The sequence below is a fragment of the Sus scrofa genome, chromosome X (assembly GCF_000003025.6).
Source record: "Sus scrofa isolate TJ Tabasco breed Duroc chromosome X, Sscrofa11.1, whole genome shotgun sequence".
NCBI lineage: Eukaryota > Metazoa > Chordata > Mammalia > Artiodactyla > Suidae > Sus > Sus scrofa.
Genome location: NC_010461.5, coordinates 33,051,313 through 33,063,495, shown reverse-complemented (window position 1 = coordinate 33,063,495; position 12,183 = coordinate 33,051,313). Strand labels below are relative to the sequence as shown.

The window sequence follows — 12,183 nt, the reverse complement described above, 5'->3', positions numbered from 1 at the left end:
GGCCACACCCAAGGCATACGGAAGGTCCCAGGCTAGGGGTCAAATCAGAGCTGTAGCTGCCAGCCTATGCCACAGCTGCAGCCACACCAGATCTGAGCCACGTCTGTGATCCACACCGCAGCTCACGGCAATGCCGGATCCTTAACCCACTGGGCGAGGCCAGGGATCGAACCCACAACCTCATGGTTCCTAGTCGGATTCGTTTCCGCTGCACCATGATGGGAACTCCTCAGGGGATTTAAAGGCAACATTTGGGGTGGGGGTGGGGCTAAAGCTTGTGGATCTTATTCTGATTGGTTGGTGGTGAAGTAATGGGAGGATATTTCCGTCGTCTTAATCAATCAACAGCCTTCTGGTTCCAATCAGTCTGAGGTCTACCCACTTGTGGTCCGCAAGTTGTCACCATTCTCCACCTAGGTAGGGAGTACTAGTTTATTCAGAACAACTCAAAGATATACACTGGATTATTATGTGTATCTCTTGAGGAGGAACTAAGACTGTTTTATCGCTGCAGTATAGCTGTTTAAGCTATCATTCCTTCCCTTGCTTGACTGCTTTTCCTTTGCTCCTGCATCCCCTCACGTCCCTAACTACTCATTGCTTGAGTCTTCTCTTTGGAACTCAGGAAGGGCCTAGGAGACTAAAGCCTTTTTCTACTGACATGAAATGGGGGACCTGGAGGCATTTTTGTACCCTACCTTGGAGGGCCCGCCCTATCCTGCTCTGTTTCATTCTTCCCATGAGGGGTCACTCAGTGCACTCTTACCGCCCCTACCCCCCCCCCCGCAACAAAAAATGCAGCAACACGTGTGTGAAGTTATTGCCCTGGGAAGCTCATTAGAGCCATAGCACTTTGGATTTTCATTGGGGGCTGGTCATGTCAGTACCCTCTGCCAATCATAGATCAACATTCCTGACTCCCAGAAGGAAAGCAGAGTTCACTATGAACCGTGTTGTTTGTACCACCCTTATCAGTCCTGGGACTGGTGAGAACCCTCTCAAAATCCTAGTTTGCAGATTGCAGGCAAGGTCCAACCTTACTAGCAGGCCATTCTCAGGATGGCAATCTCAGGTATGCTATCTTCATTCTTTTTTGCCTAGTAGCTAGCCTTGCAAATAGAACATTCTTGAACACCAGCAATTTACCTAAAAATAAATGCTCTTTATACTGTAGCTTCCCTACCTCAGCAAAGTTATTGTAATAGCAATTTATTTTCTGGTTACTAATATAGATTTTTTCCAATGCAATTTGTCAGCTTTTCTTTAGGAAGGAAATGTAAATTGAAAAGCCACAATAAAAAACAATTGAGCTTACATTCTTCTGTCAACAGTCTCATTAACCAGCTTGTCAAGGTATTCAATTAACAGGATGTTGGAATTCATTGGAGTTAAAAAGTAATTTCTCTCTGATCCTACTGAAAAGTCAAAGCCTATTATGACACTTGGGCTACTATAAGTCTCAGGGCAGGCCTGGAGGTTCTCGTGTTCAGAGGCGAATTGAAGTTACGGCACATTCTTTGCTGTTCATCTCTACTTTTACTAAACAAGCCTTTGACATTTGTACCAGTTGAACTCAAGTTTTTCATAGTTATTTTTCCATTAACATTAAGAATTCAGCTGCGGGAGTTTCCATTGTGGCTCAGCAGGTTACAGATGGAGTGTTGTCTCTGTGATGGTGAGGGTTTGATCCCAGCCTGGCTCAGTGGGTTAAGCATCTGGCATTGACACAGCTATGGTGTAGGTCACAACTGTGGCTTGGATTTGATCCCTGGCCCAGGAACGCCATATACCACAGGTGTGGCCAAAAGAGGAAAAAAAAAAAAAAAAATTCAGCACAACTGTTTAATTCAGCACAACTGTTTTTTTCATTCTTTTAACCTACGAAATTCTGCTCCTCTGTACTTACATACTTTAAATGTAGATATCATGGTATTGGACTCATTTTACTAGTGGATAGGTGACAATTATGCTTTTGGGTAAAGCATAATTGGGATGCTCTCAACTCATCGGGATGTATTTTATCTGGCTCTAGGTGACCCCATTTTTGTTTTTCATATTCGGGGATTCCACGTAGATAAGTTCAGGTGGATAATTAAATTTGTCCGACTTCACTCGGGGGGCTTGGTCAGAGCCTGAGCCTAGGGTGGCTGGTATTAGGAGCACCAAATCTGGCTCCAGGGAGACTGGGATTGGAAGGCTCTGTGCCACTTCCTGTGTGACCAGGGTTAAGACTCAGCCTCTCCTTAATCTCTAAATACATAAAAAAGGGTAAACAATAGCTCCTTAATCCAGTGAAAGGACAAATAAGAATATAAAACTTAGTAAGTTAAGACACTGCTGTCTAGGAGTTCTCGTCATGGCTCAGTGGAAACGAATATGACTAGTATCCATGAGGATGCAGGTTCGATCCCTGGTCTCCATCAGTGGGTTAAGGATATGGTATTCCCATGAGCTGTGGTGTAGGTTGTAGACATGGCATGGGTCCCACATTGCTGTGGCTGTGGTGTAGGCCGGTGGCTACAGCTCCGATTGGACCCCTAGCCTGGGAACCTCCATATGCCATGGATGCAGCCCTAAAAAGACAGAAAAAAAAAGACACTGTTGTCTATTATTATTGCCATTCTCATTTCATGACTATGGATAATTCAGAGTTGGCTTTAAATGCAATTATCAGAGTTAACGTAAAACAAACAAACAAACAAACAAACAAAAACCACTATAGTCCATGCTTAAAACATAGTAAATTTGATAGACTTTCTCAAAAATATATTTCCTTCGTCAAAATACATTTTTAAGGAGTTACTAAAAATTAAAGCAATTGAAATACATACATGCATACACACTGAACACCAGGAACAAAAGATACTGCAGAAAAATATACTTTAGGAATTATATATCTATAAATTTAGGATAATACAAACAACTCAGGAAAAAGTTCCACTTATTTATTGTCCTAAAATCATACTGAGATTGATCTTTTTATGCAGTTCCTTCTTAGACAATTTAAGCGATTAAAAAAACTTTTGTCTTTTTTAGGGCAGCAACCATATGGAGGTTCCCAGGCCAGGGGTCCAATCCGAGCTGTAGCTGCTGGCCTATGGCACAGCCACAGTAACACCAGATCCGAGCCATGGCTGCAACCTACCCACAGCTCACAGCAACACCAGATCCTTAACCCACTGAGCGAGGCCAGAGATCGAACCCGCCACCTCATGGTTCCTAGTTGGATTCGTTAACCACTGTGCCATGACGAGAACTCCGGGGGCTACACCTTTAAAAGCTAGTATGTGATTTGCCTCGTCTCCTTTTTCATGTGCCATGGTCAGAGCACAGCAACCCTCCAGATGCTGGCTGCTCTAACCACCCAAGTCAGCCAGAGTAGAGGGCTGTGGAGTAGAGACCCAGCCTCTCCATGACAGACTGGTTACATGAGCCAAGAAATAAGCCCTTGTTGTTATACATGGTTACAACGCTGGGCTTCTTTGTTACTGCACAAGATGTTGCCTATTCTGATTGATAGAGTCTATACATTATGTTGGAATGATTTACCATTTGTTTTTGCTAGTTTCTACTTGTTACATTTCTAAGTGCTAAAAGGCCCCATGTTCAGGTCATTAAAGTAATTCTTTGTTATTCTTCACTGTCCTGCCATTTCATTAATAAACTCCTGGTCAGTGAGAGAAAGGAGATAATGTGCATGCAGATTGGGTGTGGCATTTGGGAAATTATTTCTCCTTCAACCAAGAGCCTCTGTCTTCTTCCCTAGTGATGGTCCCTTGGCATGTGGTACACACTGGGTGAGAGATGGGAAGTGTGAGAAGTAAAAGATTCAGGGCAAGGAAAATCACCACCACCACAGCAACCATAATTTTCATTTGTTGCAGGCCTATGCCATGTAGGGCCGAGTTGTAAGCCCTTGATCTTTATGAACTCATTTCATCCTTCAAATTACCCAGTGAGGTAAGAACTATTACTTTTACATCTTGCAGAGGCTAAGTGATTTGCCAAAGCTTACAGAGTTTGGAAATGGCAGAGCAAGGGTGCAAGCAGCTCTTAAGGAACATGTTTCCGGAATTGCTACGTGGGTGTGTCAAAATCTGAATGTAAAGACATCAAGAAAAGCCGTTGTGTTTGGTCTTAGAGCTTCGAGATCCATCCCCAAAGCAAAACAAAGGAAAACCAAAAAGCAGAGTCTCAGTGAAAAGCCAGTATTTGGCAAAGAAAGACGAAGAGGACTAAGTCTCGAGTCCTTTAACCTGGTTCATGCCTCTCTTTAGAAGCCGGGCAGATGTCTGAGTTCACCCATGCCCTTGACCTTTTCCACTCCCTCTGCCTCCCACAGTGACTCACAATAAATTCTTTCACTCTCTGATGGGCCAGGCAGCTTGCCAGCTTCACATCCAAGTTCAGTCAAAGGAGACGCTCACTGTAGAGACAGGGCTCACTGCTGCTATTTAGACCTTCAGCACCAGCCACCTAGCAGCCAAATTGGTAACGCTGCCTCCACACTCTGGCTCATGAATGAAAAGTTGACAATCCGAAGGGCTTCAGTGGAGTGATTTAGGAATGGATTCCGCTTGGGTTGGAAACGTGAAATGCACACGCTTTCCTTAGTGGCCCTCAGCAAGAGGAGAGAAAGGGTGAATTTGATCAGAATCTCCTGGGGAATGATTTCAAGTGTTAAATATTTCTGCCCCTGGGCACTAAGTATACTCTTAGATTATTATAGTTGGGAAACGTCCCCAGAGATGCAGGGCAACAAAAACGCCTGCTCTAGAGGAGATGTTCAAATCTGACATTAAGGAACTGTGTCTTGGCGTGTAAACTTCTAGAGGAAATAATGCTGTGCCCACATCTTCTGCCCACACAGTGTCACGCATAAAAGGTAATGAAAGTCTCCATGATGTTTTTACATTATATCCTCACCTCCTGAATGTGTTTCTTTCCGTTTACTGTGTAGTGCGTAGTGTGGTGGCTTAAGAGACGGGGCCCCAGCAGAGAGCAAACCTGTTTCCTTTCTCTCTACTGTCTTGAGAGCAGCCAAATCTTTAGCAAGGGGAACCACTCTGGAAGCCCTCTGGGAATCCTTTAAGCCTGCATCTAAATTACCTGGAGGGTAGGTTAAACCAGGGACAGCTGTGCCCTGTCCCCAGGGTTTCTGAGTCAATGGATCTGGAATGGGGCCCAAGAACTTCCACTTCTAACAAGTCCGCAGGTGATGCTGATGCTGCTGGTCTGGGGACCACACTTGGAGACTCACTGCCTTTGACCAATCTGAGCTTCAAACAGGAGTTCCTGCAGCAGTTACCGAATCATCATCCTCACGTCCCCTGTTACAACTCACATCTATCTGGTGGGTCTCAGTTGGGTGGAATCTCGCCGCCTCCACTACCGGGTGCCACTGTTTTGTCTTTTTTTTTTTTTTTTTTTTTTTTTTGCCATTTCTAGGGCCGTTCCCGTGGCATATGGAGGTTCCCAGGCTAGGGGTCGAATCGGAGCTGGAGCCACCGGCCTACACCACAGCCACAGCAATGCAGGATCCAAGCCATGTCTGCAACCCACACCACAACTCACGGCAATGCCGGATCCTCAACCCACGGAGCAAGGCCAGGGATTGAACCCGCAACCCCATGGTTCCCAGTCGGATTCGTTAACCACTGAGCCATGACGGGAACTCCTGGGTGCCACTGTTTTGATAGTTCTGCTCCTGCGTGGAGTTTTCTGAGCACAATGCACACCCTCCTATCCACTTCCCTGGCCTTGGGAACCAGGCTTGGAGACGGATTTTTGACATCTGGTTCTGCGAGTTACTAAACACTCTGCAAGCAGGAAGGAATGAAGGTATTGAGTAGCTGCCAGAAGCTGGAGACGCTCACAAATCTGGTTCTCAGCAGATGAGTTTACTTCTGAAGAACAGCTCAGTATCCTGCCCACCCATTTCACCACTTTACAGGCGAAATTCAGGGGCGTTGCAGGGCAGGGAGGCCCTCATACTCCCAGGTTAAAAACACCTTAGGGAATTCCTGCCCTGGCACAGTGGGTTAAGAATCCAATGGCAGGGGCTCAGGTCGCTGCAGACGCACAAGTTCAATTCCAGCCTGAGGCAGTGAGTTAAAGGGATCTGGCACTACTGCAGCTGCCGGAGGTCTTGGCTGTGGCTTGGATTCCACCCCGGGCCAGGGAACATCCAAATGCCACAGGGGCGGCCATAAAATTAAAACCAAACACCCCCCACCCCAAACCACCTCAGTGCCTGATAACACATATTCTGAAGAGAAAACAGTACATGTTTTCAAAAACAGGAGGTGAGCCCAAGAGTCCCTTTACCTGGTTATTCAATCCAACACTTATCTAGGTACTGCTGTGAAGGGACTTTGCAGCCGTAATTAATCTGTTTATTATAATTATTACAGTGCATTACAATGACCAGTTGATTCATAAGTGATTCACAGTGATGAATCGGTTAATCTTAAAACAGAGAATATTCTGGATTGTCCTTGTGGGCCCCTTATAGATAAATGAATCCAGAAAAGCAAAAGAGAAAAGCAATGAAGTGAGTCAGAGCGAGGCAGCAGCAGCAGCAGAGAGTGGAGGAGAGGTGCTAGACGGGGGGCGAGTCACAGAGGTTCCAAGTGCGAGACGCAGTCAACCAGCTCTTGCTGGTGAGAAGTAAAATATTGCCTGCCAGGTCCGTAAACAAAGAGTGTCACAGTCCTCAGCAATCGCGGCCACCTTTAACATCGGTGAGCCCCGAGGGAACTCAGGAAGGAAACAAAGACTACCTGCCAGCTAGCAGCCATCAGACCGAAGCCACTGTGAACCCCGAGGAAAGTCAGGATGGGCAAATACAGGAGAGTGGCCCCAGAGAGCTGAGGTGCACAGCAAAGGAATGATTTCAATGAGCATCTTCCCATACAGAGAAAAAGAGCTATAAATTCCTTAATGTGAGATGGCTGGCTTTCTGCTATTAGCAGTCGTCTTTTGCTCTGACTACCTCCTTTTCTCAGGGTTACTTCAGATGCTGTCTCCCTGGCTTACGTCCTCTCTGGCCCCAAATGAAACTTAACGCTCACATGGTGCATTTTTTTAGTCGACGCTGGTTTTGAAGATAAAAAATGGACTACAAACCAGGGAATGTGGGCAGCTGCCAGAAGCTGTGAACGACTCCCAGACAACAGCCAGCGAGGAAATGAGGGCTTCGGTCCTAAAACAGCATGGAACGAAAGTCTGCTAAAAATCTGAAGATGCCTAGCAAGGCAACCGCTCCCAGAGCCTCCAGATAAGTGCCCAGGCCAGCCAATGCCTTGACTGCAGGCCTGTGGGTCCCAGAGTAGAAAAACCTGCTAACCCAATCCAGACTTTTGACCTGCAGAACTGTGAGAAAATACATGTGTATTGTTGTAAGTTGCTAAGTTTGTGACAGTCTCTTATGTCAGAAACAGAAAACTAATGCAGGGAATAAGAAGTAAAAGTGAAATCTACATTTAAAAAGGTATTCACGTATATATTATGAATAAAGGGAAACATAACAAGGCAACGAGAAAGGGAGCCACAGTCTGCATGAAGAAAAGGCTGGATTTTGAATATATGTAGAGTTCAAAGGGTTCATTCAAGAGAGTCAAGTATTAAGGATCCTTTATATTAGCTGAGGGTTTGGTGTTTTTTTTTTTGGTCTTTTTAAGGCCTCACCCATGGCATATGGAAGTTCCCAGGCTAGGGGTCAAATCGGAGCCACAACCACAGCAACGCCAGATGAGAGCTGCATCTATGACCTACACCACAGCTTGCGGCAATGTGGGTTCCTTACCCCACTGAGCAAGGCCAGGGATGGAACCCGCATCCTCAGGGACACTATGTCAGGTTCTTAACCCACTGAGCCACATGGGACCTCCATGTTAGCTGAGTTTTTAACTGAAATGTTGATTACCTGGCCGCTACCCTCTTCAGCCTCAGTTTATGAAGCTGGATTTCTGTTTTGGATGCTAGTCTACGATTCTACTCTGGTCCACCTTCTAGTCCTCAAGGTTTCTTGCAGGAGCAGTGACTCCACGGTGCTCTTAGGAGGAAACCGGTACCCGGCTCCTGAATATCAGAGATGGATGGACTGTAGCCCAAAGACTTGACCTTCCAAATGCCAGCGGCTCTTCCCTACCACCATTTCGGAGCCTCAGCTGCTTCATACGGGTGAGTGCTCTGATTTTCTCCTGGGACTATGTACCTGAACCACAACTGGAAAAGCCTCTACCCTGAGGGAGCAGCCTCTCAATTAAGACATATTTACTGAGCTTCTGCACACGGTGACCGTAAATCGAATCATCCAACACTCTGCGCAGTGAAAGGAGTGCAGTTAATAATCATGCCAATTTAGAAATCAACTCGAAATGGATTAAATACCTAAATGTAGGACCAGCTGCTATAAAACTCCTTGAGGAAAACATAGGCAGAACACTCTTTGACATAAATCGCGTCCATATCTTTTTGGGTGCATCTCCTAGTGCGGGGGGAATCTAAACGAAAATAAACAACTGGGACTCAATTAAACTTAAAAGTTTTTGCATGGCAAAGGAAACCATTTAAAAAAAAAACAACAATGAAAAGACAACCCTCAGAATAGGAGAAAATATTCTCACATGATGTGACTAATAAGAGATTAATTTCCAAAATACACAAACAGCTGATAACGCTTAATATAAAAAAAAAAACAACAACCAAACATCCCCATCAAAAATTGGGCAGAAGGTCTAAATAGACATTTCTCCAAAGAAGACAGACAGTTGGCCAAGAGGCACATGGAAAAAAAGTTCAATATTGCTAATTATTAGAAAAATGCAAATCAAAACTACAATGAGCCATCACCTCACACTGGTCAGAATGGCCATTATTAAAAAGTATACAAATAATAAATGCCGCAGAGTGTGTGGAGAAAAGGGAAGCCTTACACATTGTTGGAAGGAATGTACATTGGTGCAGCCACTGTGGAGAAGAATACGGAGGTTCCTTAAAAAATGCTAAAACTAAAAATACCATACGATCCAGCAATCCTACTCTTGGGCATTTATCTGGAGAAAACTATAATTTGAAAATATACATGTACCCCAGTGTTCACAGCAGCACTGTTTCCAAGAGCCAAGACATGAAAGCAACCTAAATGTCCATCGACAGATGAATGGACAAAGAAGATGTGCCATATGTATAGAGTGCAACACTACCCGGACATAAGAAAGAATGAAATGATGCCATTTGCAGCAACATAGATGGACCTAGAGAGTCTCATACTAAGTGAAGTAGGCTAGACAAAGACAAATATCATATCACTTATTGCAGAGTCTAAATATGTATATATACACACACACAAAAATGAACTTATTTACAAAACAGAAATAGACTCACAGACATAGAAAGCAAAGTTATGGTTACCAAAGGGGATAGTGGGAAGTGTGGGGGAGATAAAATTAGGAGTTTGGAATTAACATATACATTACTGCTATATATAAAACAGGTAAACAAGGCCCTACTGTATAGTGCAGGGAACTATACTCAATATTTTGCAATAACCTATATGAGAAAAGAATCTGAAAAAGAATATATTTATATATGTATGTATGTGTGTGTGTGTGTGTCTGAATCACTGTGCTGTACACTGGAAACTAGCATGACATTGTAAAGCAACCATATCTCCATTAAAAAACATATTCATGATTTGAAAAAATAATAATAAGCATGCCAGGATAACAGGCATAACTGGGACAGTCCTGGCAAACCAGTATGGATGCTCAACCTGGCTATATTCCAAGTGCTATTCCAGGGGCTTGGATGAGAGCCGGGAACAGCATGGACAAGGTAAAAATCAGTGCCTTGTTGGAGCTTACACTGTAGCAAGACAGACAGACAATGCCACAATCCAGAAAGGTGATCTAGCATGTTAAATGGTGATAAAAGGCTGAGGGAAAATGAAAGCAGGGACGAGAGAATCTAGTTATATAGGTAGGAATGGGGTGTCTGGAGAATGCTAATTAAAATGTGGCCATCAGGGTAAGCCTCACGGAGGAGGTAATTTCTAAGCAGAGACAAGTGGACAATGAGGGAGAGGGCCATACGGAAATCTAGAGGAAGAGGATTCCAGGCAGAAGAGACAGAAAATGCACAGGACCAGAGGAGGGCAGTGCTTGGTGTGGCCCAGGCCCAGCAAGAGACCAGTGTGGTCCTGGGTGCTTGGAGGGAGGGAGGTGGAGAGCCATAGGAGGAAAAGTTGGAGAGGTAAGAGGAGGACACGGGTCAGATCAAGCAGGGCTTTTCGGGCCATTGTGAAGACTCGGTTTTTCCTCTGAGTGAAATGAGAATGCAAGGGAAGGCATGAAGCAGTGGCGGGATGTGATATGATCCGATTCGGGTTTCAACAGGATCCCTTGGGCTGCAGAGTGCGGGCCAGGATGGAGGCAGTGAGACGAGTGTCTTGTTTACTTGGATAACAAAGGAATAAACCCCATATGACCTCCCAGGCCCTGGCACTTGTGCCCCCTGCCCCCGCCAGCCCCACAAGCCATCAGGCTCCACAAGACCATGCCCACTGGAGACCCCTTCCTGTCAGTCCACCACGCTGTGAATAAAAACTGCAGCTCTCAGACAGCTGTCAAAGGTCAAGATGAGACACAAACCAGAGCTACAAGTATGTTCGTTTTTGTTTTGTTTTGTTTTGTTTTTTTATGGTCCCACCTGTGGCATATGGAAGATCTTGGGCATCCACCTTGCATCTTTGCAGAGACAATGTTGGGTCTTTAATCCACTGAGCCATAAGGGGGAACGCCTATAAATATATTTGTAATATAAATGAAGAACAAACATGGTTTACCCCCCTGACAACTGATCCTCTTAGGGGATACCTGCTCTTGCAATTAAAATTTCCACAGAATAGCTGTGCCAAAGATGTAAGCACCCCAGGATGTGTGTCCTGCCAAGCAGAAAACATGCCTCAATCTTTCTTTGGTTTCAGCAAAAAGGAGAAGCATGACCTCTCATCCAGCCTTTCGCACAGTGACAGGAGTTGCTTAAAGCAGCCCACGGCCAGGTGAAGACACAAGAAACACCGCTATTAAGTGTAGCCTAACTTGCTGTTGACAAGGAGGAAGATCGTTCCTGAAGTGCGAAGTTCTGAGACAGAAGCTAAATTAACATCTGTGCCTATCCTGCCGCCAACCCCTCCTGCATGATGATGGAAATGGAGCCCTCCGTGCTACCTTATCAGGCAGATGTAGAAAAAACAAACAACAAAAAAACCCAGACCCTCCCTTCTCAGGCAAGGAAAAAAAAAAAAAGCGACAGAAATTCAGGCAGGAAAGAAGTTAATAAACAATCATTTCCAATGTTTGGCTTGTATCCAGTGTTCGCGACCTTCAACATTTTCTGCTGTTCTCATTTTCCTCATTGTTCTAAATAATGACCACTACAGAATTCGCTGGTTTCCTGCACCGAGAGCTATGCGTGTGAGAAGCTTTATTTCAAAGGCGGCTTTTGTCTTTTGTCCTGTAGTCATTCAACTATAAACATTGTCCTGTTCTTTTTCTGTAGGAAGAATCGGCAACCACTGGGCAGAGGCTATGTGGGAAACATCTGTACCTTTCTCAATTTTTCTGCAAACCTGAAACTGCTCTAAAAATATAGTCTTAAAAGAAAAATCTTTGCACGATCAAAAAAGATCTGAACCAGGGACTACAACTGAACCCTACACTATTTCCCCGGGGGCGCTCTTTAATCAAAGACTCACAGTTTCCACGCACGTTCACATTCTGGGCCTAGAGTAGCAGGTTGATAGTAAATGGCTATGAGGCACAGGAAAGGGTGTCAAACCAAAGAAAAAAATAATAATAATGCAAGAAGCTGCAAATAAGAAAATAGTTTACTTGGGGGTCCTCAGAATTATAATTTGGGAGCCCCATATTCTGGTTGAGGCAGAGTAATAAATGATGATTTAGGTAGTTAGTGTAGAAACATGGGCTTCGATGTATTCTTTGATATAGTTGCTGATTAATATCTATGATTTGGGAGTTCCAGGAAATAACATTCTCAGGCTTTGTTTTCTATAGAAAGTGTATCTGCTGTACGTTTAGGTGGACGTTAATCTCTAACTCGCCCCCTGCCTGATAGGGAAGGAATGAGAGGAATGGTGACTCCCAGTCCAGGAGAAAG

The 12,183-nt window shown here is 44.6% G+C and overlaps 1 long non-coding RNA gene across 1 annotated transcript; it reads left to right on the top strand.

Moving 5' to 3' along the window:
* Positions 4,748 to 11,299, top strand: LOC106506937. The gene is made up of 3 exons (XR_001302596.2): positions 4,748 to 4,885; positions 8,036 to 8,184; positions 10,991 to 11,299. It is a non-coding gene; the product is annotated as an uncharacterized LOC106506937 (long non-coding RNA).